This window comes from Arvicola amphibius, chromosome 18, assembly GCF_903992535.2.
Source record: "Arvicola amphibius chromosome 18, mArvAmp1.2, whole genome shotgun sequence".
NCBI classification, from domain to species: Eukaryota; Metazoa; Chordata; class Mammalia; order Rodentia; family Cricetidae; genus Arvicola; species Arvicola amphibius.
The window spans coordinates 13,224,754-13,252,242 of record NC_052064.1 but is presented as its reverse complement, the minus strand read 5'-3'; the positions used below and the strand labels follow the sequence as shown (position 1 = coordinate 13,252,242).

General features: G+C 40.1%; 1 non-coding gene across 1 annotated transcript; it reads left to right on the top strand.

Moving 5' to 3' along the window:
* Positions 1-4,854: 4,854 nt before the first annotated feature.
* Positions 4,855-5,016, top strand: LOC119804107. Its single transcript, XR_005283794.1, has one exon. It is a non-coding gene; the product is annotated as a U1 spliceosomal RNA (small nuclear RNA).
* The last annotated feature ends 22,473 nt before the right edge of the window (positions 5,017-27,489 follow it).

Below are 27,489 nucleotides of genomic sequence, written 5' to 3'. Positions count from 1 at the left end.
AGGGCATGTAGGTGTAGGAGGATACCAAGAATCTTGACCCTAGGAATTAACAAGTTATTGTGTTCAGTTATCCTGCTCATTCGGTTACTTGGAGACACCCACCTGACACGCGAAATATAAATGCACCTAAATTATCTGCAGCACTGTAAGTACGTTTACTCAAATATATAAACATCCCCTTTCCGTTGTCTTCCTCTTACAGTGTGGGAGTACCTGGACAGGTAGATGCTCTGTTACCACTCTGCTTTGATTTCCTTTGTATGTTTTTTTTTTTTAATTCTTTAATCCATCAGGAATTCATGTGAACCAAACTTATATTATCTTGGTCAACACTAACCACATGACTCATGAATTTAAGACATTTTCTTTATAAAAATAAAGCCCATTTTAGTCAATGTAACTAGATTAAATTACAATCACAGCTCTCAGTAGCACCGTTTGTCACTCTCATTTAGTAGTTTCCTCTTAAAGGAGCAGACAGCCTAGGCTTACGAAATGTACATTGGTTTTCTATTATGTGAAGTACACACAACCAGAGGAGAACTGCCCCAACAGTCAACAAAAGCCAGAACTACACCAACAACAGCAGAGCTAAAGACGTGCTATCTACATGGACCGGTTTTTGCAGGTAAAGCAGATAACCATACAAATGACCAAAAGTTTTTAAATCCTCTAAACACAAAAACAATGTTAGGAAGTATGAATGAATTCAATTAATGAATGTTTGAGACGTAAATTTTATATGGCTGGAATAAAATATTATGAAAAGTATTTTTATTTATTTTTTATTTTTATTTTTATTTATTTATTATTTATTTATTTATTTGGTTTTTTTCTCTGTAGCTTTGGAGCCTTGTCCTGGAACTAGCTCTTGTAGACCAGGCTGGCCTCGAACTCACAGAGATCCACCTGCCTCTGCCTCCCGAGTGCTGGGATTAAAGGCGTGCGCCACCACCGCCCAATGAAAAGTATTTCTATATGAATCCAGAAATAAGAATAATTCTAGTAAATGTGTTTGTGGATTAAGCACTCTGGAGCACAGGTATTCTGGAAAACAACTTGACAACATACCAAAACATGTTTATTCATACAGGGAACATGGTAGAAGAGGAGACAGAAAGAATGTAAGAGCAGGAAGGAAGATAACGAGGAAGACAGCAACAGGCTGACTTCTGGGCACAGCACAGCCATTGCTATAGTCAAACATTTCTCTCCTGCCCACCAGTTCCCAAATACCCACTCAGAGGTTTAATTTTACTTATAAACGCTTGGCCTATAGCTCAGGCTTATTAGCTAACTCTTACACTTGAAATAACCCATATTTCTTATCTATGCTTCGCCACATGGCTCATGGCTTGTTTCTTCCTTTTCTATAAGTCCTGCTTTCTCTGCTGCTGGCTGGCATCTCCTCTGACCCCACCCTTCCTCCTCCCAGAGTCCTCTGTAGTGAGGAGGCAAGCAGGCCTGCTTTTCGTTGTGCCCGACTCCCGCATGGCTAGCTTAAAACCTGAAATAACAACACACAAACTGTATTCATTTAAACACTGCCTGGCCCATTAGTTTCAGCCTCTCACATCTTGATTAACCCATTTCTAATAATCTGTGTAACACTACGAGTGGTGTCTTACCAGGTATGATTCAGCATGTCTGACCTGGTAGCTGGCTCCATCGCGTCTGTCTCAGAGAGGAGAGGCATGGCAATTGTCTGAGCCATCTGCCTCACTTCCTTCTTCCTGTTCTGTCTACTCCACCCATCTAAGGGCTGGCCTATCAAATGGGCAAAGGCAGTTTCTTTATTAACTAACCAATGAAATCATTAGATAGATAGCAGACACACCTATATCAGTCCTCTGTTCTACCTGTCCTCCCTATACTTCCTGGCTACCAGCCTGTCAGGTTTTTTATTAACCAGTGAGACTAATACATATTCACAGTGTACAGAGGATTATTCCACAGCACACTGCCCACTTCCCTGGACCTTCTACAGGCAACCATGGATCCCAGGGGGCGCTAGCCCTTCTAGATGAATTATTAACTACTGATGAATTCTAGAGAATGGCCAGGCATTGCCTTCATTTGCGTACCCAGTAGTGAGTCCACCAGGCTCTAATGGATAGCTATGAAAATGGTCACATGCATGACTGGTTAGGCTCAGTAACAAAACACAACAAAGAGGCTTGACTATAGCAAGGGACTTGTAGGGAGGTGACAGGAGGTTGGAGATAACAGAGGGAACCGGTGACCGTGATCAGAATGCACTAAATACATATTTAAAGCTGCCAAAAAATAAACTTAATTAAAGCTATGAAAATATATTTATACCTTTAGCTAGTCATCTTTTAAAAATCTTTTAATTTTTTCACATAAAATACATATTAATCATTTTCCTTCCCATGCCCAAACTCCTCCCAGATCTTTCCCACCTCCCTCCCCACCCAACCTCATGTTCTCTCTCTCTCTCTCTCTCTCTCTCTCTCTCTCTCTCTCTCTCTCTCTCTCTCTCTCTCTCTCTCTCTGTCTGTCTCTCTCTCGTCATTTTTAATTCCAGTCATCTAAGAGATAATACATAAGGAAATCAAGTTTTTGCACTCACTGCTGTTTAGTTAAAAAATGAACAAGCCTAAGCGTCTCCAGGGGAATGGGTAAGCAAATTACGTTTCTCCCTGTGGCAAAACTATACAGATATTAAAGCAACATGTTCAGAGGACATTGAGACTTGAGGAACGGCAACGAAACAATATAAATGTTTAAAAGCTGGAAACTCACCTTAGCAAGTAGCTCGTCTCCAGGTGTGGCAGGAGGGATGAGGTGTACAGCTGAGTGGGTTTTACTGAAAGGCGTATGATTGAAATAAACTAATCCGCAATTGTTGGCAGAGATTAATAGAAAGGCAGCTGTTTTCTTTTCTTTCTCTTTTTTCACAAGCTCTGTTTTCACTTTTCTCCATGTTATTGTACAATATTATTGTAATCGTTATGTACCATTTACAGTGTCTGTATTCTTTGATGTAGAGCAATTCTAGCTGGGGGCAAAATCAGACACGCAAAAAAAATGTAAAGGCCAAAACGTTCACCCGTGTTATTAAGGTAAATAAAACCTAAACATCGAGCCGGGCAGTGGTGGCGCACGCCTTTAATCCCAGTACTCGGGAGGCAGAGGCAGGCGGATCTCTGTGAGTTCGAGACCAGCCTGGTCTACAAGAGCTAGTTCCAGGACAGGCTCCAAAACCTAAACATCGAATGCAAAGAGTGAAACAAATAATGCTATTCGTGAAAGAAACTTCTTACATAAAATAATTTTTGTAGAATTTATTTGAGGGATGTAACTATTCATGAACCAAATAGCACTCTAGACCAGAGAGACCCACCCCGCAGCATCGCGGATATGTTTGGAGACTACAGAAATGACGTAGAAATGCCCTAATTGGAAATATGTTCATCCTCCACAGGGATAATGTAACAAAAACACATAAGCTATGAATCCACTGCTATAAATATGACAAATGAAGCATTTTCCATAATATGACAATACTTTAAATGTTTTCTGTCACATATAGATGAACTGATGATCTACATCCGTAAAACACACGCATACACACACACACACGCACACACACACATACACACACAAAAGAAATAGCCTAATTGGACACAGCTCTGTGTTTGCCGTATTTACTTTGCATCCTGTGATTGGTTGGAAAGACAAGCAAGTCTCGAATATTTGTTAAAGGAATATGCTCTTAAATGAGGTCACAGTTCCCTTATATACTAGCTTAGGTTGCAGTCTACTCCAGATGGAGGCACCTTTATTCTAATGGCATTTGACATACTCAGCACCATATTACCCAACTACCAACTGCCTCATGAAAGGTACCTGACACAGAAAACCCTTGAGAAACGGTTTTCCTATTCAGTGAGGAAATTTATGCACAGTAGACGTTCAATATATTTTATTTATTAAAATATGAGCAGATTTCATGGTAATGGTTGTCTAGAAAAAAAGAAAGATTAGGAAGGAGTAAAGAGGAGTTCGCCTGAGCATTAATTCTGAGGAAGGGCGCGTGCACACACTCACAAGTGTATGTGCCCACATGAAGGTCAATGCTAAACCTTGGGGATCTTCCTCTTTCACTCCTCACCCTGTTTTTTGAGAGAAGATCTGTTACTAAATATGGAGCTCAAGGATTCAGCTTGTGCAGTTGTACAGAAAGAAGTCCCTTTGATCCGCCGGTCCCTTCTCCATCTCCACCCCCCCTCCCAGGCACATGCCAACATGCCCAGCTTTCATCTGGATTCTGGGTATCTCACTTCAAGTGTCTTGTGCTTACACAAAAAAGCACTTACCCGCTGAGCAATGTCCATAGACTTGAACTTTGAACATATTTTTAGTTTCTGTTCCGTTTTCTAAGATTCACTTTTATTTCTGTGCATGTATGTGTGCTCCATATGTGCATGATATGTGTGTGCAGATACCCAGAGAGGCCAAAAGTGACTGTTGGATCCCTTGTACTAAAGTAAAGCTGATTGTGGGCCAACCATTACCAAACTCAGTTCCTCCGCAAAAGTGGTACTTGCTCTCACCTGCTGAGTCATCTCTCCAGCCCCAGGATTTTATTTTTCAAAGCAAAGAAGGCAGAAAGGGGACTAGAGAAAGAGAAAGAAAATATCTGAAGTAAATATAAAAAGTAAAGTTTTTTGTTGTGAGTAGCAGTTATGGTAATAACCAACATATACTGGGCATTTAATAGATAAATGCTAGGAATATTCTAAGATCAAGTACTTTATTTAATCTTCAAAATCACTGTGACATGGGTGTCCCATTATCCACCTATTTTACAGATAAAGAAAAGAAGTCATACTTACCTGGCGGGGGAGAAACTATGATCACGAAAATGGTTTCCCCAGGGTTAGGCTTGTCTATTGCACTCCTGATGCGCTAACTGCTGTGATTTCCCCAAATGCAGGAAACTCGACTGCATAATTTGTGGTAGTGGGGACTGTGTTCATGCTCTCCCCTGGAAATGAAGAAAAAAAGGGGGAAAAGAAAGAAAGAAAGTCATAATTTCCTCAGCAGGAAACAGCCCAGGATTTCAGACACTGGCAGATTTGTTTCCCTCCTTGGGGAGTTAATTTTGTTATCCTCTGTACTTTTCTAAGCTTTTGAAATAACTAAGCATTGAAATTATTGCATGGAATCCACCTTAACAAGATCTAAACATTCATATTTTTTAAAGTACCAGGACAGGAAAGAGATGCAACTTAAAAATAATTTCTATGATACTATATGAGGCCTTGGGTTCAATGTTTAGGCCGACCTTAAACATCAAAAATATTGAGAGGATAGATAAATAAGGGTGTTTTCTGGATAATACAAAGCACATAGCTATTTCTAGCTGGTTATGCTAAACGTCTTAACTCTTGGACTTCATTTTACTAGTTGAACAGGGACAATTATTTGCAAATTAACTTTGTTTTGATTATTTTCACCTTCATTTATTTTATGAGAATCTCATATATGAGCATTATATTTACACTCCAACTCCTCTCTTCCATCACTCCCCCATCCTCAAATTTGTGCCCTCTTATTCTTTATTAGTGTTATATGTATAACTTTATATATACAACCTGCTAGGTTTATTTAGTGCTGCATAAATACATGTGTTTAGGATTGACTACTTAAGATTAGCTAACCCACTGGGAGCATGTCCCTGCAGAAGACTGATTCTCCCTCTCCAGGCGATTGATTGCCTACAACTCTTAGTCTAGGCATGGCCATTGACATATCAATTGTTACTGACATTTTCGGGTTTTATTTAATCAGCCATATTGTTGACATCTCATGGGTGCAGCATTGCTGTCATACATAGAAGACATTATCTTGTAGTAGCTTTTATAATGCTTTTTCCTCCTGTGCCCTAAATCTTCAGTATAGGGCTTATGTTATAGATGTTATCAACTGGGATTGGGCATTCCATGGTCAGTTGTTTTCCATATCTTGACATTTCTTGTCTTTCTGCAATGTTCACCATTTGTTGCAAAATGAAGCTTCTTTGTATGAGGGGTGAGAACTATACTTATCTGTGGGCATAACGACAAGTATTTAGAATATAGCTATGGAATTCTCTCCTATTGAATAGGTCTTGAGTCCAACAAGAAAGCTGTCACTTGCCATCAGGATGTAAATATCACTATTGCACCTTTCTGAATAGCTTGCTATTTTAGTGATTGTGGTTCATGGGTTTCAGAGATGAATAGGACTACTGATTGCTTTTCTCCTTTGGCAGCATTCATAGCTCCTGCTGGTAGAGCCTTCAGAGATGAGGCTTACAGATCAATTCCAGTTCAGTTCCTCCAAGTCCTCTCTCCAAAGTATATGGTATCATCAGCCAATAGGGTCTTACCTTCAATTTCTGGTAGACAATCAAGGGCCATAGCAGTAATGTGGGGAGGGGGAGAAGGTGGGTCTTGGACTCTTCTGAAGTTCAAAAGGCAGTTATGGTGATGTGAATGAGAATGTCCCCATAAACTCAAACATTTAAATAGTCAGTCCTCAGGTGGCTGCACTGTTTGGGTAGGTTGAGAAACTATGACCTTATTGGAAGAAGTGTGTCATTAGAGATGGGTTTTGAGGTTACAAAACCTTCCAACCATTCCTATTTCATTCTCTCTTCTTCCTACTTGAGGCTCAAGATGCTAGCTCTCAGCTTGCTACTCCAACTGCCCCACCTGCCACTTCCCTTCCATGATAGACTCCTCTCTCTGGAACCATAAACCCAAGTAAACTCTTCTTCCTATAAGTTGTCCTGGTATTTTATTACAGCAATAGACTAGTAACTAATACACTGGTTTCCCATGCTTGGCACTGCATTTTAATGTTAGATACTCTATGGCCTTTGGGGGAACATAGTCACCCCAAGTAGCATGACATCATCTAAACATATATGTGTGTATATGTTTATATATAACATACATATACATACATAAAAATAACTCTCTATATTATATGTGTGTATGTACTCGGTATAATATTTTCTAGTTCCATCCAATTGCCTACAAATTTAATCATTTCATTTTTCCTTAGAGCTGAATAATATTCCATGATGTATTATGTACCACATTTTAATTATCAATTTATCAGCTGAAGGACATTTAAATGGCTTCCATTTTCTGGCAATTGAGAATGGCAATGGACCTAGCTGAGCAAGCATCTGTGGAGTAGAATGTAAAGTCCTTTGGGCCTATGCTGAGGAGTGGAACAGCTGGGTCATATGGTAGCTTGATTTTTAACTTGTTGAGGATTCTCCACCCCAATTTCCATAATGGTTTTACCACTTTGCAATTCCACCAGCAGTGAAGGAGTGAACAAGGGTTCCCCTTTCTCCACATCCTCCTCAACATTTGTTATCAGTTGTTTATTTTACATAAAGTATACATTAATTCAATTTTATAAAAACAAAACTGAAGCAAAAAATACTATGCTTCTCATCTTAGTTACTTTTCTATTGCTATGAATAGACACCATAATTAAGGCAACTTATAGACAGGTATGGTGCTGGAACAATAGCTGAGACCTTAGATCTGGTCCACAAGGAGAGAGAGAGAGAGAGAGAGAGAGAGAGAGAGAGAGAGAGAGAGAGAGAGAGAGAGAGAGAGAGAGAGAGAGAGAACCTGAGCCTGGTGTGGGCTTCTGAAACCTCAAAGCCCATCCCCCAGTGACACACCTTCTCCAACAAGGCCACACCTCCTAATCCTTCTCAAACATTTCCACCAACTAGAAACCAAATATTTAAATAATAAGCCTATGGTGGTCATTTCCATTCAAATCACCACAGTTCTTAAGCTATTTTTCTCTATCACATTCTGCATTTTAAATATAATTTATTCACTATTTTAAGTTTTAGTAAAGGAAGAAAGAGGAATCCAGAAAAATAAGTAGATGAATTTCTAAAGGAGAAAAAGGAGGTAGTTTTTGTCTGTTTGTTTTGTTTTGTTTTGTTTTATGGAGGTCATTAGAATAAAAGCTAACTTCAAATGTCTTGATTTTTTATTTTTTTTAAAGAGTGTCTTAATTTACTTCTCTAAACCTATTTACCAATGAAACACTTTTCTTTTGCATGCCTGAGACCTTCTTAAAAGATCAAAAGGAAACTGTTTGTATTAAAGAACAAAAAATTTTCTTGGATAGAAAGTTGAACCTACTGTGAGAGGTTGTGGAAACACTAAAGAATAATAAATTAGAGCTCTTCAGACAGTAGAAAAAATTAGGTACAGAGAGACACACATGCAGAAAGAAGTCAGAACAAGCTATATGATTATGGAAGCCAAGACGACCCTGGATCTGTTTTATACCAGCTGGAGAGTAGGGAAACTTGGGCCTAGTCCAAAGCCAAGGGTCTGAGAGTTCAGATTTTTGAGAGAAAGAAAAGGTATATGGCTCAGCTCAAAGAGAGACAGTGGTTCACCACCTTCATTCCCTTCATGGTGCTAGAGACTGAACCCAGCCAGGAGAAGCTCAATAGAGGCCAGAGTCTCAATAGTTTACCCTAAGGCAATACCTGGTTCCAAGAAAGACCACAAACTGAGACCACTCAGGCACCACTTAGGAACAGACCATCCAAAGGAAATTCCTAATGTTCCAACCATTGTAGACAGGATCACCTGCCAGCACACACCCATCGCTTTTCACCAGGACACACCTAGACAAATGTCTGCCAATCAGGGGTCCTGAACCTTAGAAATCCCTCACCTCCCCCTCTTTGCGACTATAAAAACCAAACCCTAACTGAACTCAGGGATCTTTGATTACTCCAAATGTTGGACACACAGAAAGTCCGAGTTTGCAAACTTGCTTAAGAATAAAGGCTTTTGGGCTGGAGAGATGGCTCAGTGGTTAAGAGCAATGCTTGCTTTCCTAAGGGTCCTGAATTCAATTCCCAGCAACCACATAGTGGCTTACAACCATCCATAATGAGATCTGGTGCTCCCTTCTGGCCTGTAGGCATGCATGCAAGCAGAATGCTATAGACACAATAAATAAACCTTTAAAAAAAAAAAAGAATAAAAGCTCTTTGCTTTTAGATACTGAACTCGGTCTCCTAGTTGGTTTGGGGGGAACTCCATGATCTGGACATAGCAGTTGGAAATTGTATTAGTCAGGGTTCTCTAGAATAACAGAGCTTTTAGAATGAATCTCTGTATATATACATAGAAAGGGTATTTATTAGAATGGGTTACAGGCTGTTTAAACTAATCCAACAGTGGCTGTCTATGAATGGAAAGCCCAAGAATCCAACAGTTGTTCAGTCCACAAGGCTGGTTGTCTCAGTTGGACTTCAGTGTTACTGGAATCCCAAGGAAGTAGGCTCTGTGAAGTAGGTACTTGTGCCGGTGAAGGAATGGACATGAAAGCAGGGTGAAAGCAAGCAAGCAAGCAAAGAGCAAAAGCTTCCTTCTTCCATGTCCTGAAACAGGCTTCCAGCAGAAGGCATGGCACAGATTAGATGGAGATTTTTTCCCAGCTCAATAATTCTGGATTATAGGTTTGTCTTTCTGTCTCAAGATCCAGATTAAAGGTCTGTGTTCCTATCAAAAAGATTAGAAGTAGATCTTCTTATCTCAAGTTAAGCAAAAATCGCTCACAGGTATGCCCCTCCATTTTCATTCCAGACATAGCCAAGTTGACAACCAAGCAGTTATTGCGGTAATCAAAAGAATCACATATAGATTCTTGCACTTGTGTGCTGATCTTTGGTATGGATATTTGCACCTTTGTTCTTGAGTGTATGATCTTAAAAGCTCTTCATTCCTGAGTGCTTGCAACTCTGACCCACTGATTATTCCTTCAGCTAATTGGATCCATTTGGGCTTCCCTTTGCCTTAAAGCCTGGGATGTTTGCTTCCTCTGCCTGTGGTGTTCTTTCGCAAGTCTTTCCTCAAGTGTCATTTCCTAGTGGGTTTCCCCCCTAATTCCTAAATTCCCCCCTAAAAATTTTCCTATCTCCCTGTCTTTGCTTTACTTTGTTCCCTAGGACTATCACTGCAAGCTGCATATTTTGTCTATTGCCTGCTTCTACTACCCAAAATCTAAGCTCCACAAATACAGGATTTTGTTTGTTTTTAATTGCTATATTCCCAGATCTAATATACAAGCATCAATAAGTATGTGTAGCATGAATCAACGTGTTACATGAGCACTATAAATGGGAGAATTGATTTTTTTGATAATATGAACTACTTCAGACACACTGCAATTATTTGAAGTTTCCAAAATTTCTCCTGCACTATCAATAAGGGCACCTGGTATTTTGATCACTAATATGCATCATCACAGACACTGTAATTAATTTAGTAGTTTTCTAAAAAATTATGCAGTGATGAATTTCGAATGGATCCCCAATTCTCAATTTAAGACACAAAAAATTAACTGCACATAATGGATACTACCCCCTTTTGGTTTATAGAGAAAAATCTATTATATATCTACTTCATTATATCGTGTGGTATATAGTGCCTTGCAGAATTTCCTAGAGAGAAAGTAAACAAAGTTTGGATCTGCAAAACCAAGTGAAACAAAGAATAATGCCCTACCAGGCAACCAGGTAACCAGGCAACAGGTACAAATTCTCCTGTGGGCTTCATAGAGTACTCAATCCTCTGTGCCATCCAGCGCAGAGGAACCAAATGCCACTGGGGCTGTCTTTGTCCTAGGAATTTATCTGTGATCATGCTGCTGCTTCATGTTGTTCTCTGACTCCTATATTTCATCTGAGAGTGTTTCTTTAACCTGCTTTCAATGTAGACTCAAGTCCCAAAGGAGTCTTGGGAATATGGAGGGAGAAAAGTCAACAAGACCAGAGAACCCCAAGTGTAACAACAAACAAAAGCTTCCTGCAGCTGCTTGAGGTTTTTCTGCTGCCATTGCTCTTCTTCTATGAGCATAACTGCACATTAATGTTTTTCCTTGCTTAGATCTGTCTTTTAAAAATTAATAAATACTTCGTATCTATAAAACTTAATATACTACTGTAAATAAGTATAGTTTCATTAGGATTTCTTATTTTTCTAAAAAGTTAACTTTTAAATGAAATAGAATTAAATTGGAATATCTTAACTGTTTAACCTTTAGGGTTCAAAAAGGCATGCTAAAATTAAGACAGAATGGATATGAAATAAACAAATTTCTGTAGCACTTACTTTCTTACCACTCACAATCTCTAAGCAGTGTTATTCCTGCACTAGAAACTTCCATACACTGGTACTGTTTGTTTCTTGTCTAGTTTGGTGACAATCCCAGCTCCACATCCTGAAATGCATTGAGTGGATTTTGGAGGTAACCACCTAAGATCTCCCACACGTGGCACACTAGGGAGCACTACTGAGTGGTAAAAGGAAATCAACTATGTATGTGCATTTTAACTTGGATGAAATTTTAAACCATTACGTTAAAAAGACGAAGCTAATCTCAAAAATGCATGCTGTTATCATTTCATCTATATGGAATCACCCAAAAAATTATAGTTACAGAAATTTCTGCTTCTGAGTGACTGAAGTGGAAGGGACCGATAACTATAAAGTAATAACACAAAGCAGGTATGTAGGAATGGTGATCTGTTTTGTATCTTCAGAAGTGGCTGCTATGAATATTAAAAGTCTATACTTGATAGAATTCATAGAACTGCATATCAAAAAGTTCAATTTTGTTATTAACTTTGGATTCTCTATTACTGTTGACTTCCTTCCTTCACGTTCCTTCTGTGTTTAGCCACCGTCTCATCTAGTCATGACTGGGGTTATTGAAATCTTAGCTATGGAATGGTTGGCCTCGTGAGCCTACCTATACACAGATGCTGTAGTCTCTGACTTTGATCACTAGATAGTACAGCGCTGAGAGGCACTCCAGAGGATCCTCTAGACTCTGTCTTAGAAATTCATGGGCAATGGCATCGATTTTTAACTTCCCAGTCCACTGCAAAAGAAAGTCCCAAAATAACATGTGGTAATTCCAAATCAATTTTGTCCTCTGGAGAAATACTCCTCTAATTAACACTAAGACTTTTAAGCTTGCAGAAGCCAAATAACGGATTTAGGATACAAAAGATTTGTGCCTTGATCACTAAATATAATAATGAGAAATGTCTTCCCCATACTCCTTACCACGTTGGGAGAAATAGCATTATGCATTAATTGCTCAGAGAACATATTTTATTCTGAAGGATATTTTATTAGAAGGTATTGCTTCTTCACTCACAGGGTCCTAAGTCTTCCTTAAACTCTCTGCTGTGCCATAAGTCAGTTGCTTCATAATGATGGTAGTGAACTCCAAGAATAGCAGCCTTAATTATTTTGCTATAAATTGATTTTATTGATCACAAGCAATACTGTGTGAGATGGCATGATTAAATAAAGACATTCACTAAGTTAGCACAGAAGCCCCCAAATTATCCAAATTGTTGTTCCAGTAAGGACAAAGGCACTATTTGTTCCATAATAGAAGAAACACAATGCAGTCAACAGAAGAAAGGTTTGGCACTCATTATAATATCAATGTAGAAAATTCACAATTAATCATTCGTCCTTGGTAATATCCAGACTGTTAGTGTTGTAGGAGCCTGTTTGTTTGTTCCCGGGTGCTCAGCCCCAAAATAATCACACAGAAATTATATTATTTAAATCACTGCTTGACCCATTAGCTCTAGCTTCTTATTGGCTAACTCTTACATCTCAATTTAACCCATCTCCATTAATTTGTGCATCACCAAGAGGTCATGGCCCTTACATCTTAATTTAACACATCTCCATTAATCTGTGCATCACCACAAGGCCTGTGGCCTACCAACAAAGTTTCAGCATGTCTGACTCTGGCATCAGTTTCATGGCTTCTCCCTGACTCTACCTTCTTTCTCCCAGCATTCAGTTTAGTTTTCCCCTCCTAGCTCTACTCTACCCTATCACAGGCCTAAGACAGTTTCTTTATAAACCAATGGTATTCACAGCACACAGAGGGTAATCCCACATCCAGGCTATTAGTTCTTTATTGAGACATGTGCAGTCGTCATTACTGCTATGCTAGGCCCTTCACTGTTTATTACTTCACTGGCATCCCTCACAGTGGATCAAAGTTAGTTGATATCAACATGGTGAGTCAGCTGACTCACTTGGTCATAGTGCCTTTGGTTAAAGCCAACATTCATATGGGACATTAATATTAATATCATATACTGCATCTATCTCAAATGGTTCATTCTCCACTACTCTCCAGTCTTCCTTACCACCTGTTTTCTTCCAGGTTCTTCACTATATAGCCAAGCCTCTTCACCGATCCATAAACTGTGTAGATCTTATAACACCATTGTACGGGCAAAATATACCAATCTGTATACATTCGAGAAGCTGGAGATCCATTCTCAAACTTCCTTCAGAAGGGAGGTAGACAGGTTTCTGGATGCAACCACTCATTCATCCAGTGGTATCGGCAGTCATTGGGCCTCTGAAGCACCCTCTCACCACACATGTGTCTCTACTGATGTTTCTTATGGATCCATAAAATACACATTTACCCTCATATCTCATAATACTATAATACTATGGTTACGTAATTATGGATGGCACTTTCTACATCATCAAGAATTAACAGGTTCCTGTGATTTCTCACACAGCCTAAAGCATCTTCTAAATAGATTTTAGCAGACAGCACGTTCCTTGTACAATACATACTCGGGATCTACCTTTGTTGGGCATCTTTGAAATCAATACTGTGATTGTAGGGTTTTTACAAATTTTTATTTTATTGTGTCAGTGCATGTATGTGCACACATGTGCACACATGTGAGTCTGTGGGGGTCAGAGGAGCTTGAAGGAGTCGCTCTGTCCTGTCATGTGGATTCTGGGGCTTGTATTCACACTGTCAGCTGCACAAGCAAACACAGTCATCCAACTGTAGGGTGGTTGTTTGCACTTCGTATTTAGTTTAACTAATAGTTTCTCTTTTTTCTTAGTTAAATTACCCAACCATGTAAATTAATTACCTTCTATGGTGAGTCATACATCAGCTTTGCCATCAACAAACGTTTGTCACCCACAAATCTATCCCATTGTCTGTCACGGCTTTGAGACACCATAATAAAGTCAATATAGTTAGCAATTTTCTGTTGTGCTTGATTTCATTGTTTAGCATTTATTATAATAACCTTTATCTGAATAAAGTAAAGTGTCCTTTCAGCTCAATGAGGATACCACCTCCTAACCTAGAATTCAAGCATTCGAATGTTACCACCGGTGTTACTCACAAACACAATAGCCTCTGAAAAGGCTAGCGCCTGGGGCTTGTTTCTCTTGCCATTGCTTTGGGTCTCAGATTTCAGGTGCAGTAAAATGTGAAAAACACAAAACTCCGACAGCTGAAGAATATCATCATTATTGAGGATAAGTGTGTCCATATTTCGAAGCGGTTCACAATTGAGAACTCTCAAAACTATATTTCTGTTCCCCACTCTCCCCAGTTACAATCAAAAGCATTAGGTGCTTGATTAAGGGGAAATAAAAGCCAAATGTCTAAATCTAATTTCAGGATATTTTTTGTCCTAAATATTTTAGGTTATTTTTTTTTTTTTTTTTTTTTTTTTTTTGGTTTTTCGAGACAGGGTTTTCCTGTAGTTTCTAGAGCCTATCCTGGATCTAGCTTTTGTAGACCAGGCTGGCCTCGAACTCAGAGATCCGCCTGCCTCTGCCTCCCAAGTGCTGGGATTAAAGGCGTGCGCCACCACCGCCCGGCTAGGTTATGTTTTTAAGTGTATAACAAACCTCCCCCAGATAGTTTAGGTTATGCTTTACCTGTGTAACAAACCTCCCTCAGATTTTTTTTTGTAAGGCCAGTGTTACCCTTGTCTCGTTCCAATTAGCTATATTTTGAATGAATCTGCAATGCTACTATCCCCCTGGAATCGACAGAAGGTCACTGTCCGTTTCTAAAATGAAGAATTATTCAACAGAGCTGACCAACTGTACAGGTAATGCAATTCTTACTGTACCTTGGAGAGAAAATGCTCCTTCGGAGAGATTCAGAGCAACTGGCATTTGTTATTCTAATGTATTTTGCCTGCGAAAGTCTCGGCTGGGTCAGTTCCCCACGTGTTCCTCGGGTCCTAATGAGGCTCTGGTAAGAGAGTGGAGAAAGACACAATTCTCATTTGTCATGTCCACGTGGAAATAAAATCGCATTGGTCACTTGTAGAATGCCTATGAAGGCTCTTTCAATAACTCTGATCCTTGGCATTTATAAAACAGAGCTTGAATTTTGACATCACAAATCCTGATTGGCATTTGATGATGTTTTTCTTGTAGTAAGGAAATAAGGAATGGAGAGAAAATTTTAGAGATGCCCTGTTAAACGAGCATTATAGCACAGTAAATAAAACAAAACAGTTAAACTATTTGGCCAAGAACCAGCTCTGCTCGCTTAAAAATGGAAAGGAAATAAATTTCTAAGTATCCCTGAAGTCTTGAACTGGCTTCTAGGTATTACCACTCATCCTTACCCCCAAATCACCATTTAGTAAGCTGACTGTTGAAGTCTTTAAAATTCCTTAAATAAACTTCCTGGTCTTATCTGCAGTGTGGCATAGCAGAAAAGTATCCAGTAAATTTACAAGAGTGAGCGAAGAACAGGAACCTGGTCTTGTATCCACGTGGTTAGTCTCGTATTCTTGCTGCGAGCAAGAAGGTAGATCCATGTAGCTAGTCAACGTAAGTTATATTTTACTGTGCCAAATGTCTGTAAGCATCTACTGAAACTATAATTAGAAAATCCTCTAATGACCTCACTGAGGAGAAATTTCTTAAATAAGATACACAAACATTAAGGAAATTATTGATAACATTGGCTACATAATCCTTACAACTTCTCTTCTTCAGGGGACACCATGAAAATATTAAAACAAGCAAACCAAAGAACAAGAACTAGGACATCCTTAGGAGAAGAGATAGTATCTAGAATGTGTAGAGGATTCTTTTGTTTTCTTTTTGTTTTTTGTTTTTTTGTTTTTTTCAAGACAGGGGTTCCCTGTAGTTTCTAGAGCCTGTCCTGGAACTAGCTCTTGTAGACCAGGCTGGCCTCGAACTCAGAGATCCGCCTGCCTCTGCCTCCCGAGTGCTGGGATTAAAGGCGTGCGCCACCACCGCCCAGCCTGTGTAGAGGATTCTTATGAGCAATAAGTATAGAGAAACCTTTCTAACACCCTGCCCCCAGATTTAACTTACTGAATATCCACAAATAGCTCTGAAATGTCTATCCTGAAGTCTTAGAGCAACGTCACTTTCAGTAAAATTAACATTGAAAATACCTGTCTCTCTAAAGTCAGTAAAGTCATATTTGGGGTTTACTTTGCTCCTGCCTTTAATAGTCACAAAAAGTCAGTTCTCTGCAAAGCCTCCCATATTTTCTGTTGTCACTTTAATTGTTGCTATTATTAAAAAGTTAGGCTTCTGAGTCTAACATTTTAAAATCAGTAATACATCTGGGCTCTCCATCTCAAATGTCCTGTTCCATGGGTTGACATGAACAATAACCATATAGCAGAATACTGCCAAGCCTGACCCAGGGGAGCGGTCTTTGGTTATACAGGGCCTGAAAGCAAATCTATGATATGTGACTTCATACATACTCTAATTGGGCAATGATATAGAAAGTAAAATTGTGTTCTCAAGATAAAACATATTTTTTAAAGTGCATGAGGAAGTGGCTAAAAATAAAATAAGGTTGAAGAAAACACAAGGGTATCCTAATATCTCAAGACAAAAGAAGCTCTCAACTAGGTCATGATAAGAATAAAACATATAAGAAGGGGTGATAGATTTTCAATAAACTTTAATATCTGTGTATACACAGGGAGGGGAAATATAATCAGGATATATTATATGACAAAATAATCTATTTCCAATAAAAGGTAAAAATGAAAAACTGTACACAAAAGGAATAAATTTTAAAAGTGAAAAATAAGCCAAAATTGAATGAAAGATTTATAGAGCAAATTTCTGTCAGGTTACCAGAATACATGTTTAATTAAAAATATTTATGACAATTACAAAAAGACAGCCTAGTAGATAATGGTAGAGGTTCCAGAAAGGGAAATAACCGAAAACATCAATGACCTAAATACACAAGAACTCAGGGGCATACAAATTAAAGTTACGGTGAGCTATCAGACTGCGAAGAATTCAAAGGAAACCGTTTACAATGCGAAGCGTGGTTGTGGAGCAAATGAAACCTTTGACACAGCTGTTGGGAGTGCCCATCAGTACAACACTCAAGAAAACATGCTATGCCATCACACAATAAAACTGATGTATTTATACTCGGACCTGGTAATTACAATCCTAGGAATATATGCCTCTTTCCAAAATGTTTTCATATATATACCACAATACCTGTCCAAAAAAAAAAAAGTTGATACTGGCATTTTTCAATTCCAACAAAAAAAATCTGGAAACAATCCACACATCTGTCACCAATACAAAGGAAAAACAAAGTGCAGTATTCATGATGGAATTTCACGTCTAGCAGTGAAAATCAAGGGGGCAGCTACACAGAGCAGCTGTGGGTGAATCCCCAGGACGTGCTGTTAAATAAAACTCAAGCTAAAGAAAATGCATATTAATAAAGTTCTCTTCACATTTGACCCAAATGCATCTATTACTTACGTGCATTTTTTTTTTCTCATTTAACGATACCGTTACTTCACAGTCTGAAAGCAAGAAATATACCCGGCTGGATTTTGAAAATCATTTTAGTGCATTGTTACTTTCCTGAGAGTCATTCTAGAGGCTTTCATTAATCCTTTTCCAGAAACGGTTGAGGTATAAATTGAAAGAAAAGAAAAGGGAATGAAGTGTGCCCTTCAGAATGAGAGAGTGCCACTGTTTTCCTGCAGTGTCAAAGCTAAAATAAGTCTTGACTGAGCATGGTGGCACACACTCTTAATGCCAGCATGTGAGAGACAGAGACCAGCAGATCTCTGTGAGGTAAATGCCAACCTGCTCTGCAATAGAGAGTTCCAGGCCAGCCAGGGCTACGCAGTGGGAACCTGTCTCAAAGGAGGCGTCTTTTGTTCCCATATGTATTTTGATGTGTCAATGACTGGTGTCTAGGACCTGAAGTTAAATTTGAGGTTCAAGGAGCAGAACCAGGGGGCTCAAGTCTATTCTGCTCCAGAGCCCTTGACTGGCATTCTGAGTTTTTATTTGGGGTTTTATTCAGGGTTCAAAGCAGGGGCAGAGGAACAATGAAAACCACCCGGACTTTTTCTTCCTCCAATCTCCAGATGTGCTCAGAAGACAAAAGGTCTTGAGACCAAATGGAGACTGTTTGCAGAAGGCCCAGAAGCTGATTGCTGCTGAGGAGCAGGAGGGAAGACATCTTGCCTGCAGCATTCCTTGGGCAGGCAGATGATGTGGGAGAGTCTTCTGTTTGAGTTGATTTCATTGGCTAATAAAGAAACTGCCTGGCCCATTTGATAGACCGCCCCTTAGGTGGGTGGAGTAGACAGAACAGGAAGAAGGAAGTGAGGTAGAAGGATCAGTCAGATGCCACGCCTCTCCTAAGTTAGTCAGACCACCGTGCCTCTCCTCAGAGAGAAGCCAGACACGATGAAGCTCCAGCCCAAGATGGACGTATGCTAGAAACTAAACGGTAAGGCACCACTTCATGATGCTACACAGATTATTAGATATGGGTTAATCAAGATGTGAGTAAGAGGCTGAAAATAATGGGCCAGGCAGTGTTTAAAAGAATACAGTTTCCGTGTAATTATTTCGGATAAAGCTAGCTGGTGGCTGGGAGCTGGGCGGCAGGAATGCAGCCCGCAGTTCCACACTACAGAATGAGTTTTCTTTATTAGCCAATGAAATCAACTCAAACAGAAGACTCTCCCACATCATTTCCCCTTTTTCTGTTTAAACAATAAAAGAAAGGCTTTAACTTTAACATAGTAAAATTACATATAACAAGTTATCAAGTAAGAATTAGTTATAATATTTATATCTACTTTATATTTTATCATTAACTAAGGAAAACTATAACTATCTATCTATTCTTCAACTCCATCAAAGACTCCAAAAGGATATAATATTACCTAAGTAAACAAGAAATTACCTAAGTAAACAAGAAATAAGCAACTTCCAAACTCTAGAAATGACAGAGACATCCCGCTGCCTGGACAGTCACCCAAAGTTCTTTTGTACTGTTGGGGCATCCATCTTCTGCCTACAGGCCCATAAATATCCATCAGACATTTCTATGCAGCAGGAAATTTCGAAGGCAGTTCATTCACTATCTGCCGTGTCCTTCAGAATGTATCGCAGACTCTTTCTTGAATCAGGAACCCCAAAAGATCATCTCATATTTAGTCCTCTCTCTGTGGGTTCTTCGTGTCCAGTTTATGCCAACAGTCCAGGCAAGAGCAGTTTCTTGCCCAAGTGGCTATCAAACTCCATAAGGATCCTCTTTGATGCCCATCTTCCTCTTGAAGTAGATTGGTGCTGCCAGGAGCTGATGTGTCTCATTGTCATGAAAAGCCTTAAGTTATTAAAACATCTAAAATGCGATATTCTGTAGTCTTTGAAAGATATGAAGAATGCCTATGTAACTTAAATAAATCTCTATATAGCTAGAAAATCTAACTAACATAACTACAAGTTTTACTAATATTAATAACTATCCATTAACAACCTATATACATTACATTTTTAAATGAACTACACAATCACAATACATTAATCAGTATCAGAAATACATATACATATAACAAAATTGACCTTAAATTTAAATCACTAAAGCTAAATCCATATCAATGCAAATTACTCATCTCCATATTATATCCCCCTTTAAATGTAAAAGAACATTTATAAACAATATTTGGGAAAATGGGCGCAGTTATTTCTCTCCAAACTGCTTCCTGCTGAATGGGGACGCTGTTAATTAGGTCTTTCATGGTGTAACCTGTGTGCCAGGTTCATCTCAGTCATCAGTTGGGTGAAGTAATTTTCTGAAGGTGTTCACAGCAACCTTTCAGGAGGGCGTGGTCTATCATACCATATTGGGATAGAAGCAATCCACACGGTCTCATTTTCTGTAAAAACAAAAGAAACTCCTTTCCAAAGCATCATATCCTTAGATCTAAATTCTGAAGTCAAGGTATTTTCAAAATATCTATCTTGGATTAGTTCAGCAGCATTTGTAAACAAATATCTTTTAGCAGCTATTGCTTCTTCCTCAGCATTCAAACAATTCAAAGAGAGTATAATAGTATACAGTATCAAGATTCTCCGTATATTTTCCATCTTTGTACGGCTTTATTTTAACCTCTATTTCGTTTATTTTTACTTTTATTTTTTTATTTTTTGACAAGTTCTTTGTATATCTTTGTCCTGGAATAACTCTGCAGACCAGGCTGTCCTTGAACTCTCAGAGATCCGTCAGCCTCTGCCTTCCAAGTTCTGGGATTAAAGGTGTGTACTACCACACCTTGAACTCACAGAGATCTGTCTCTGCCTCCCAGGCATTGGGATTAAAGGTGTGTGCTACCACACCTTGAAGTAACAGAGGTCAATCTACCTTGCCTCCCAAGTGTTGGGATTAAAGGTGTGTACCACCACAACAAACTACTTCCTTTTTTCTTTTTCTTTTTTACTTTTAAGAACTTTAACTAGCCTGCATATACTTTTAATACATTGTAAACCATTTAGACATTTTCTTCAACTTTGAATCTTTCTTTTACTATATATCTCTCTTTTTGTGACCACATAAGTCTTTAATTTACCCACCAAAATCGGTAGAACTAAAGCCGTAACTTTGGCGGCTGGATCCAGCCCATGCCTTAGCTTTCTAGCCTCATGGCGGAGGTACGCACAGGAGCCATGTTTATCGCACAGGAGCCATGTTTATCGCCACAACTCTATGGCATTTCAAGGTCCCTGCCAGCAAGCAAGCTGCAACAGTGTCAAACAACAATCAGGACCGCCTGCTTGAAAGAGTCAGAGTTTGTCCTGGCAGTACAGACCAGAACGCCAGCATTTTAAAACAGCACAACTTTTTTCCTGCTATGGCTGAAAATAAACAAGCATGCAGTCGGCTTTTATCAACGCCATTTAAGTGTTTCATAGCAGAACCTCTTAAAAGAGCTGCAGGGTTTTGCAGCTAAAGCTGAGTCAGGAAGCCTCTCTTAGATGAGAGCACTTGCTCAGATCCGAGAAATTGCTGCTACCAAGAAAACATGCTTTACTCTATTCTTTCCCAAGCTTTCTCAGGTTTTCTGTGGATTCAGTTATCCACGTTGGGTGCCATTCTGTAGTGTGGGGCTGATGGACTGCATTCCTGCCGCCCAGCTCCCAGCCACCAGCTAGCTTTATCCGAAATAATTACACGGAAACTGTATTCTTTTAAACACTGCCTGGCCCATTATTTTCAGCCTCTTACTCACATCTTGATTAACCCATATCTAATAATCTGTGTAGCACCATGAAGTGGTGCCTTACCGTTTAGTTTCTAGCATACGTCCATCTTGGGCTGGAGCTTCATCGTGTCTGGCTTCTCTCTGAGGAGAGGCACGGTGGTCTGACTAACTTAGGAGAGGCGTGGCATCTGACTGATCCTTCTACCTCACTTCCTCTTCCTGTTCTGTCTACTCCACCCACCTAAGGGGCGGTCTATCAAATGGGCCAGGCAGTTTCTTTATTAGCCAATGAAATCAACTCAAACAGAAGACTCTCCCACATCAGGCAGAGGCATTCCTTCCAGGTGAGTAAAGAAAGCCCCTTGGGAACAGAACTCACTCACACAGCAAGATAGTGTGTGAAAGTCTATTACCTGTAGGCTGCACACACGAATTTTAAGGTTTTTTTTTCTCCTGTTTCTGTGTAGAATGGCATTTGGGGGGTTATTTCAATTGCATTGAATCTATAAATTACTTTTGATAGGGTGGTCATCTTGCCAATATTAATTACTCGCTAAAAGACAGCATCTTCTGCAAATGGAAAACTGGATATCCATAAATAAAAAAAAATGAAACTGGATCTTTAGCTCTGGTCAAAATAGATCAAAGCCCTCTACATAAAACCTTAAGTCATGAAACTGCTAAAATCCAGGGAAGGCGTTCACAACAACTCATAAACACAAGCAAGGGCTTCCTAAACAGAAGTCCATTTGCTCAGGAAATACGGTCAACAATTAACTAATGCAGCATAGGAATCTAAAGGCCTTCTGTACAACAATAAAAAAGTCAGTCAAGCAAGTTAAGAGGCAGCACACAGAATGGGAGGAAACTTTGCCAGCTATACACCTTGTTAGCATTCAGGCATTTGTGCTGGCCTGCTCTCAGGGTCCTGACAGAATACGTCATCAACTACAGCTGCTATGTAGAACTCTCACTATGAGCAAGTGCTATATCCCCCTCCTAAAAGAAGCGCCTCTCACCCCTTGTTCTCCCTCCCTCCACTCTTGCCCCAGAGGCTGCCTCTGTGCGCCCCCAATAAATCTCCCACGTGAGTTCTGTTGTATGGTGTGACTTTCCTTCCCTTCCACCGCCTTTAAACTACAGTACTGATGCCAAGACTCCGGCAGGCTCTCCTGATGGTCCCTCCTGCCCAGAGGTGATCTGAGGCCCAGGATCCTGTTCCCAGTCTATCTGTAACAGGCTCAGTTTGCACCTAACTGATTGTTGGGCGATTAGTAAATTCCCCTTCTCCCGGTTGACATAAATGCTTCCCTGGATCCATAGGACGCATTGTTGAGCATCCAAAACCCCACTGGTCTTCTTCTTCTTCTTCTTCTTCTTCTTCTTCTTCTTCTTCTTCTTCTTCTTCTTCTTCTTCTTCTTCTTCTTCTTCTTCTTCTTCCTTCTCCTCTCCTTCTCCTCCTTCTCCTCTCTTCTCTCTTCTCCGTCGTCGTCTTTTTCGTCCTCTTCTTCGTCGTCTTCTTCGTCTTCTTCTTCATCTTCTTCGCCTTCTTCTTCATCTTCGTCTTCCTCTCCTCCTCTTCCTTCTCCTCCTCCTCCTCCTCCTTCTTCCTCTTCTTCTTTTGATTTTTCGAGACAGAGTTTCTCTGTAGCTTTGGAGCCTGTCCTGGAACTAGCTCTTGTAGATCAGGCTGGCCTGGGACTCACAGGGATCCGCCTACCACTGCCGCCCACCCACAGCTGGGATTAAAGGCCTGTGCCACCACTGCCTGCCCGCTCTGATATTCTTTGATGCAGAGGAACCCCCAACCACAGTCTTTAAGGCTACAGTTAACCCTCTTTGCCAACACTCACCTCTGGCCATTTTCCAGGAGTGAGGCTCACTCTCTTGAGCATGGTTTCTTGCCTTCTGGCCCCACACACAAGCCCTGCTACCAGCGCTCTCTCTCTCTCTCTCTCTCTCTCTCTCTCTCTCTCTCTCTCTCTCTCTCTCTCTCTCTCTCTCTCTCTCTCTCTCCTCTCTCTCTCTTTCCTCTCTCTGCCCTTGGGCCCTTGTTCTTGAATGACAATGTACTGAACAGCTTGTGGCTACTCAACTGGATTCTCCCTAGATTCCGGAGACACTAGGAGTTTCAGGCCTTTGGATCTTACTTCTGTACCTCGCTCATGGGAACAGAATCTCCCACCACGCCTCCAAGCTACCCCCTGGGATATCTCTTAGAAAACCTCAGACGGCTACATTTAGCACCCGACTTAAGGGTTTCTAAATGTATCTGCCTTTGCAGTCAAGTCTGGCCAGATACCCGTTAGATAATCAAAGTGGCCCCCTACAGGCAGCCTGGATCCCAGTATTTTATAGAACCTTGCGACTTTTGCCAGCAATCAGGTAAATGGAAGCACATGCGGATGAAATCCACCAAACTCATGCAACACACCCTGCCAGGGCTGAGGCAGTCCCTGACTGGTATTCCCAATGGGACTATAGTACCCCAGGGGGCATTCTACCTAGGGATCAGTTTGTAGCCTACCTCCTGGCTGGTCTTGAACCAGTTAACTATGAAAAACTCTAAGAAGTCATCCAGGACACACAGGAAAGCATATCTCAGTTCCCAGAATGCCTCCCAAAGGCCCTCTTACTCCCATCCAGACCCCTAAAACCCAGAGGCCAAACAACTCCTGGTGGCCTATTTTTTTTTCCAGGGCTTCCCTGGCATTAAGACTAAGCTTAAGCATTTGGAGAAAGGACCCCTAACCCCACAGGTAGAAATCTTAGTGATACCATTTAAGGTGTACCATGGGTTACATGTTTAAAGGTGACAGAAGTGACATAAAGCCATACCATACAGCAGAACTCATGCGGGAGGTTTATTGGCAGGGGTGGGGGGGGGGGGGAGAAAGGTGAGAAGGGCTTGCCTTATATGAGAAGATATATGAAGGGATATAGGCCATGTGCATAGGGAGTGCCCTGCATAGTGACTGCAGCTGATGACATATTCTGTCAGGAACCTGAGAGCAAGCCAGCATAAATGCCTGAATGCTAATGTACCTGACATAGGATTAATACCGACAATACACAACTCAAAAACCAAAATATCAAGAAAACAAGCCAACCAAAAATAGGCTATAGATCTGAATAAAGAATTCTCAAGAGAAGAAATACAAATGGACAATAAACATGCTTTAAAGCATTCAGCACCGTTATACATCAGGTAATCGTAAACTGAAGGTACTTTAAGAATCCATCTTGCCACGCAGTGGTGGCACACACCTTTGATACCAGCACTCTGGAAGGCAAAGGCAGGCAAGTCTCTGTGAGTTCCAGGCTAGTTTGGTCTGCAGAGCAAGTTCCAGGACAGGCCCCAAAGCTAGACAGAGAAATCCTGTCAAGAGAGGAAGAAAGAGATAGAAAGAAAAAGACAGAAAGAAAAAAAAATCATCTCATGTCAGTCAGAATCATTATTACCAAGAAAATAAATTCTGGCATGGATGTGAATAAAGGGGAACACTTATTCACTGTTGGTGGGAGCGCAAACTGAAAATCAGTGTGAAGATCCCTCAAAAAGCTAGAAATAGAACGACTCCAGTCCTCAGCTGTCCCATGCCTGGATGTATGGATGTATATATGCACAAAGGACTCTACATCCTGCTACAGAGATACCTGCTCATGCATGCTCACTGTCCTTCTATATAACTAGAAGATGGAATCGGCCTAGATGTTTATCAACTAATGAATGAATAATGAAAATATGGTACATACACACAGTAGAATTTTATTCAGCAGTAAAGAAAAATGAATTTGAAAGTAAGTGGCTAGAACTGGGAGGGAAATTATACAGAACGGGGTAACCCCAACACAGAGAAACGAGTGGCATGTGATCTCCCTTATAGCTTCCTTATAGCTGGTTTTGTTTGTCAACTTGACACAAGCTAGAGTCATCAGAGAGAAAGGAGCCTTGGCTGAGGAAATGCCTCCTTGAGATCCAGCTCTAAGGCATTTTTCAATTAGTGATCAACGGAGGAGGGTCTAGCCCATGGTGGGTGGTGCCACTCCTTGGCTGGTGGTCCTGGGTTCAATAAGAAGACAGGCTGAGAATGGCAGGGGAAGCAAACCAGTAAAGAGCAGGCCTCCATGGCCTCTGCATCAGCTCCTACCTCACAGATCCTGCCCTGTTTGAGTTCCTGCCCTGATTTCCTTCAATAATGAACAAAATAAATAAATAAAATGAAGAAAAAAAGGAAAGAAAAAAGAAAAGCAAACAAACAAAAACCCCAGCAATATGGAAGTGTAAACCAAAAAAGGACTCTTTCCTCCCTAACTTGCTTTTTGGTCATGGTTTTCATTGCAGCAACAGAAACCCCTAACACAGCTTCAAATATCCAATTATGTATCCTTCTTGATGACAATCTTCATGTTCTGTCATTTGCTTCTATTTTACAATAAAGTCTAGCTCTCTCATTGCTCAGACTCAGTCCCATATTTGATTGTCACCTTCTCCTAGATACGCAGCATGTCTTTTTATGCTTGTGAAGAAAATCTGAACTGTGATTACTACCGTTGGGTTTGACGTGGCTCATGCCACCTCCTTCTGTTATTTCAGCTGCTGAATGTTCAGAACTCTCTGAAAACATCACCAAGGTCTGAGAGCCAAAATCTGAACCCAGAAGATATGCTATCTTCTATCTACACCACGGAGCTCCTGGCTTCTAAACAGCTAACTCAAAATAGACTCCAGATTAAACAGTAAATTTCTTAAGCATAATAACTCCAAAGCATTTTTTGCCTTATTCTACTTTCTATATCCATAGTTGGGAACATATTTTTTTTCTTTTTACTTTCATGGTACTAATACAATAACTACTAGCATGTGATCTCCCTCATAGCTTCCTTATAGCTGGTTTTGTTTGTCAACTTGACACAAGCTAGAGTCATCAGAGAGAAAGGAGCCTTGGCTGAGGAAATGCCTCCTTGAGATCCAGCTCTAAGGCATTTTTCAATTAGTGATCAATGGAGGAGGGTCTAGCCCATGGTGGGCTATTATCATAAGTACTGCTGAATCAGGGACTGTGAAGATGACTGAGTTTTGGTAAAGCGCTTCTCAGACAGACCTGAGGACCGAAGTTCAATCCCCAGAACTCATTTTAAAAAACCAGTCTTGGTTGTTGTATGTGCCTGTAATCCCTGTCTAGCGAACTCAGCAATCCCTGCGTTCAGTGAGAGTATTCTGTCTCAGTCAAATCTTTCTGGAAACACAGTCACAAACACACCCAGAGGAGTGTTTCCAAGGTGCTTCTAGATCCAGTCCAGTTGCCAGAGAGAATGAACCATCGCTACCCCTACTGCACACCCAGGGAAGTATTCTAACATGAAATGCCCTCTCGAAGAAGCCACCGTCGAATTCCATGAGAAAGATGACCTACATAAGAGCTTGGGTTGGCTGCTGTGCTGAAATGGAGTGTGACCCTAGAGATGTATTATAATAGTAATAGTTGTTGTTTCTGCTTCCCTGAGACGTTTTCAAAACAGGGACAGTGAAGAAAACAACAAAAGCAGTAAATATTCAGGCTTGCAGGCTAATGAAAAGAATCAGTCATTTCAAAACAATTTTATCCCCAGGATGACTTCAATAATTCAGGAAATAATAACCTGTCCTAGATATGTTTATTGATTTTCAGAAAATATATATATAACCTATGTTTCTTAAGAAAAAAGGGCAGGTGATAAATAACTATTTATTGACTAAATATTCTATAAATAGCACATTTGAGGATAATCTAGAAATAATAAAAAATGAATGCATCAATGCTTTATTTAGTATTTTAAGATTAAAATCACTGCTGAAAAAAAAGACAGCATTATTAGTAATGGTTTTCCATTGGTGAAGATCTAAAGAGTTGTATCTTTTCTTCTATTTTTAAAATATTTTTCTGGTTTTTATTTGTGTGTGTTGTATATGTACATGTGTATTAGTGTGTGTATATATGTATGTGCATTCATGTATCTGTGTGTGTATGTGTGTGTGTGTCTGTGGTATATGTACAAGTGTATT